Raw genomic sequence first — 6,000 nt, 5'->3', positions numbered from 1 at the left:
ACAATGTAGAAAACCTAAATTTACAGAAGTACTCACAACTAGCATTTAGCTAGACTCATTTTGCCAGAGCAAGAAAGTGAGAAATTATCGTTAATATGAAAATAACTATCATTTGTTGAGCACTTATTGTTGTGTCAGGCCCTGTTCTGCATTCTTTACCTCTATTATCTCAATCAATCTTCCAAAAATCTTTCAAGATAGCTATCTGTGTTAGAGTAACTGATGCTAGCTAACTCTGACAAATAAACCCCCAAACTCAGTGGGGGAACTCAATATAGGTTTGCATATTACTGAATAATGTCTGATGCAGGTCACACAGCTTTCCTGGGTAGCAGGCCTCTAAAGGATGCCTTGAGGCATGGGCTTCCTTCTATTATAGGGCTTCAGCACCTCTGAGTCTTTTGCTTCTTGCCCTGTAGACAAGGAGAAAGAAAGAATGTGGCATAGTTATACCAGTTTCTACCTACCTCAGCCCACAATTAACCTACATTACTTCTGCTCAAATCCCATTGCCCAGAAATCAGTCACATGGTCAACCAAACTACAAGAGAGGCTGGGAAATGGTGAGGAAAATGTAGACACCAGTAAACACTTAAAGTATCCTCTATAGTTTACCCTCTGGTCACCAAATATATTGAGATTTCCTTCCCTCTTTTCAAACACAGAGCACACTTAACCCTCCCGAAAGGAACTCCCATCTGGTCACTGCAACCAGCTCAAAGTCCAGGACTTCTGGTTCTGTGAAGTTCTTGTCCTTGTCTAAGTCTGGATGTGGCATCTCTTGATCCAGTGTCCTATGAACCAAAAGAAAGTGATCGATAAACCAAAGTAACAAGTGTGCTCTTTCTCTCACACACACACAAACACAAATACACACAAAGTACAAATGGCATAATAACAATAGGATAACTATAATAAAAATTCCTGTCTAGAAAAGGAAAAAATGGGAGACACACAGCAGTCATTGATACTGCATATGGCCAGGCTGACACACCCACCCTCTGCCTTGTGGGTAGAGAAGATTCTTCATAAGGCACCAGATCTGCTCTCTTGGGGGACTCCTTGTCTGTTTTTCTCTATGGCCAGAAGTTACTCCTTCCAAGAGGGTCCTCTTGTCCACCTCTGAGGTGTGTGTTGAAGACCTGGCCCTTCATGCAGCCAACAGTCCACCTTCTGCTTGTGGAAGAAGTGGTTTTCAGTCTTTCATGACATTTTTCAGATAGGTTTATGGTTATTTTAACAATATAAGTCCCTCAAAAAAATTGGCAGTCTCTTGCAAGCCATCAAATTTATGTACTGTCTCTATTCCCTTTTATTTCTCTTTGTAATTTAGCTATTTCTTTCCCGGGCTCATCTCATTCTTGAAACACTTGTCAATGCAGTCAATAGTGGCCACCACACACAACTAATGATTTTCTCTGCATTTTCTCCTTCTAGATCTACAAGGTTACTTGGTACACAGAGCCTTCCAAGTTGTGGAAGGCGTCAGTTTAACCAAATGTTTTGTCACTGCAAAACGTAACATCTCACCTTTCCAGCATTTGGTATCAGTTTCCTTGCCACCCACATCCTGACTATTAGGCCAATGCCACCAAGTTTAGGATTTTGTTAGAGCAACATCCCATGTCCATTACCAATTTTGGTACTGGTCAGGGGAAATAAGGCTAGGTGCTGTGTTACATCAAGGTGACTCATAAATAGGTCTTGCTAAGTACCTTATACGTAGTTAGGTGCTTATTAATATTATTGGAAAATGCAGTATTAGGTGTATATTTGCAAATCAGTTGTTTGAACATATTTGTATTTAATCTTTCACAATTAAGGAAACCAACACTTAAAGAAATTAAGTAACACATCAGAGATGTGTTACTGGAATCTGGAACAGATTGATCCAGATATATCTGGAATGGTTGATTCAGGTCTATGACACCACCTGTGCTTGTGCCTCTGGACGTCTCCTCAGTAGAAGCCAGAGCAAAAAATATGCTCCACCTTGTTCTTTGCTTTTATAGCAAAGGAAATCTGAAACCTGACCATTTCCCTGTAGTTTCCTATCCTTTCTCTCTTTGCACTATTTCAGAGGTATTACTCTCTGTCCATAGCATAATAATAGTTACTTAAGATGACTCAAAAACACAGTGGAAAATAACCTGTAGTTTTTTACACAATGAATGAGGTATTTGTCTCAAAATTTATTTAGGTAAGCTTACACAGTGAGCTTACTTAATGGATTGTGCCGGTGTCAACATTTCTATTCTCCACTGAATGGTTTATTTGTTTAATGAATGTTTTCTGTATTCATTTAGGGAATTTTATTATACCATAACCATTAATTAAATGGCAGAGGTACACATTGTCGTATGCTTACTCTCTGTACAAGCTTTGACATATTAACCTTCCCTATGGGAACATATATGCAAACCAAAATTGTCAAAACTGTTGGTTGATCTGAGCCTACACAATACTTTATTCATCCAGTAAATATTTATTAAGCACTTACCATCTATCAGGTGCTGAGCAAGACATGCTTTAAGATAGACTATAAATATGTTTTAAATCACCATTTTCAGTTGACCACACTTTACATTTGCTGAAATGTCAATTCACAAATGTGTGTGTGTGTGTGTGTGTGTGTGAGAGAGAGAGAGAGAGAGAGAGAAATTAATGGCAGTTTGGTAAGGGTAGTGGAAATCATAAAAATTGCTAACATTGGTTGCAGACTTAATGTCAGAAGGTTTCTTCAGCTACACGGAAAGATTGCAAAGCAAATTTCCTTCCCTGAGGTTATGATTTGCATACAGAATAAAGGTTAAAATAAGACCAATGCAAATAACATCATTTTAGATATTTTCCCCTCTTAGTAAAACATAATGTACACTAATTTAAATTTTCAAACAGATACATTAGGGAGGAATTGTATGGAAATAATTGTGTCAGCAAAAATGATGTTTAAACACAATTTCACTAACATTATTGTTCCATAAGTAGGGACCTAAACTTTCCTATGTGCTTTTTGCTTCTAGTGAAGTGATACCACTTGGTCTTAAGGCGTCACTTTAAAAGGCAAAGGCCACTTGAAGGAACACGGTGAGAAGAGCAATGCAAAAAAGAGAGAAACAGAACTGTTTAGATATCTGAAACCCTTGCTTTTCATTTGCCTCAGCCTGAGGTTTGCAGAAGGACGTCACCCACTCCCACTGATTCCTAACAAGAGTATATATTAAGCTCTTTGAAATGTGAGTATTATGGGAAGGATCACAGCTGCTTTAAATTATAGAAGTTGGCAAGTGCCGGGGAGGAGAGGGAGGTTTTTTAAACTGAGAAAGACAGTTGCAAAACTTTGCACAGCAGCATGAACTCCAAGCTTCAAAAGCATTCTCACGCGCAGACGGGCACTTTATTTTTCATCAAGTTTTTTTTATGTGTGTTGTTTTGAAGCTGCTTTGAATGATAAACACATATTTCTGCTGTAAACTTTTTTAATGGTTTCTAAACTCATGGGACAACCAAAGCAAGAAAGCCTCATGATTTGGGGCAAGGTTTGATGTCAGCAATGCCTAGAAAAGGTAAGCTTCTATTTTCACTGCAGTTTTTCTGTTTTTTTTTTTTCCCTTCTATTTGGCCTTTGTCAACAATATTTACTGGAAAGACTTAAGACAGCTACTTGTAGAGAAATGGGGAACTTGTAGAAAGTATGTCAACAAATGATAAGTCAGAGGTCGGAAAACCTCAGCTGTAGTGTTTTCTCCTACTTTCTATTCCGTTTGTCGCAGGAACAGCTGTGAACTATTTTTGACTGTATGAAAAATGCCATTTCTCTCAGAAAGTATGTGCACATCTTCAAAATCTCCAATCTGATGCACCTAGCATTCACCAGTGTGGTGATGGGCTCATTTATTGCAAAGGTCAGATTACCTATGTTTTCTTATCCCATTATATGCAGCTCAACTTCCAGAGCTATGATCTTTCTATTAACTCAGAAATCTTTCCCATGGAAGATTTTAACATCCTTCCAGAATTTCTCTGAAGGGTGCTTACTCTGACTTCTTATAAACTTGTTTTGCAGCCTATGTTTTTTAAAAGTTAAATAAATCGTTTTACTTTTCCTTTGGAGTGACATGAGAGGACCGTTATAGATATTGTGTCCTGGGCAGAGTGAAAAAGTTCAACTCAAAATCTGTGAAGTTTTTGTTGACTGGCAATGCTCTCATCTGAATAGGGTGGCTGTGTCTTCTTGATTGCCTCAGAAACAGGTAGGGAGCAGAGAGCCTAAGTCAGTCCTGGTTTTTCTATGCATGGGTCATAGGAGAAGCATCCTGTGGTGTTAGGTGGAGGGGCAAGTAAATGTCTGCTGTGTCCTTATTATTTCCTTGAGAAAGTCTCTGTTATCAGTGTTGCTATCTTTCTGAAGCAGAATTCCAGGTGCAAAAAACTAGATATCCACGGAGATCTGCAAATCCCCCCAGCAGGGTGCGATTTTAGCAGAGCTCACATTCATTCTTCACTCACACACATGTACTCAGAAAGCCCTGTAGGTTTGCTGGAGCTTGAGTGGTTTGGGACATCCAAGCGACCTCAGTCTGTGAAACCCACTGCTGCAGAAACTCTAGCAACAAGGCAGTTAGGCCTGGGTGAGGAAGTGAGATGCTGCCCCGAAGCCATGGCTCTTGGGGTGCAAAGGGCTCTAGCTGCTTTGTTGTACAAGCTGTTGATCTGTTTCTGGACTGTGTTTCCCTGTGTGTCAAATTCTGTTGACATAAAGTGGATTACAGCAACGTCCCCTGCCTTCTGTGATCTCAGGGAAGGAGAGAAATTCAGATCAGAGAGAAGGATGTGATTGTAGAAAACCGAGAAGGCAGTTCCATCAACTCATGGCAAGGTCGCAAGGAGAAAGCATTACTTCCTTTCTCCATCCGCATTTGTGAATGGAGGAAGTGAGGGACCCCGCCTGTGGCTTCACTGTCTTGTTCCTTCCCAGACCCTCTCTGCTCTCCCTCTCTCCCTCCTGTTCTGTCCAAGCCAGCCATGCAACCTCAAGAAAGGGAACGGTGGGTTGGACAGACAAGATGATTAGCATCTGCTCCTTCTCGTCCTCTTGGCCATTCCCAGTCCAGTTGGGGAAGCCCCCACCCTATTTGGAGGGGGGTCTCCAGGACCCCACCCTGTGACCTCATCGCAGGCAGCCGGAGAGCTGGGATGGCCAGGGGTTGCGTGGCGCCTGAATGCACCCTGGGGATGGGTGCGGCCACGAAATGTGCAGTGTGGCGTGAGGTGACTGCCAGGGATGGAGTACGCACTTCCCATCTTGGGCTCCCATGGCAGCTGGCGGCATTTCTGGAAGCCAGACCCTCCAGGCCCCACCTCTGGGCCCGAGGAGGCCCCAAAGAGGACAAAAACAAAAAAGGAGGGAGGGATATGCAAGAGGGAAGAGATATGGGGACATGTGTATATGTATAACTGATTCACTTTGTTATAAAGCAGAAACTAACACACCATTGTAAAGCAATTATACTCCAATAAAGATGTAAAAAAAAAAAGGAATTAGAGTTTCTAATGAAGCCCCAAGCCAGCTGACTCATCTGAGGCGCAGCCACTTGGGGGTTTTGTGATGAAACCTGGACAGAGCCCTGGAAAGGAGAGGTCAGGGTTGTCCCGAAAAGGACACTGATGATCAGTCCATTGCGACCTAATAGTGTCTCCTCACCTCAGAGAGGCTGAGAGAAAGGCAACATCTGCGAGGGACAAGGGAGGAGAGTATTAACTAATGAGCTGCCAGGGAGTGCAGAAGCCACGCTGTCTGAACCTGTAAAGAGTTTGAACCAGGTTTAGCCCAGGTTGCCAGCTGCAGCCTCACACCCCAAGTCTGTAGATCAGGACCTGAGAAGCCCCAGACTTCAGAATCAACCCCTAGGGCACCTGGGATAAAGACACCATCGCAATTCAATAAACCTTAATTGTGTGTCTACTCAGTGCCAGAAACTTTATCAAGGCTCTTTGAAC

General features: G+C 41.9%; 1 protein-coding gene across 1 annotated transcript in view; it reads left to right on the top strand.

The window, feature by feature from the left end:
- The first annotated feature begins 3,545 nt into the window (after window positions 1-3,545).
- Window positions 3,546-6,000, top strand: part of C1QTNF7 (C1q and TNF related 7) — a 137,901-nt gene continuing 135,446 nt past the window's right edge. Inside the window, exon 1 of the mRNA XM_081230878.1 lies at window positions 3,546-3,566. The gene's annotated coding sequence lies outside the window, so the exon portion shown is untranslated. The remainder of the gene's footprint in view (window positions 3,567-6,000) is intronic.

The sequence above is a fragment of the Mesoplodon bidens genome (genome assembly GCF_964165515.1).
Source record: "Mesoplodon bidens genome assembly, chromosome: 1".
In the NCBI taxonomy this organism is placed as follows: Eukaryota; Metazoa; Chordata; class Mammalia; order Artiodactyla; family Ziphiidae; genus Mesoplodon; species Mesoplodon bidens.
Note: the sequence above shows the minus strand (reverse complement) of the source record. Positions and strands in the feature narration are given on the sequence as shown.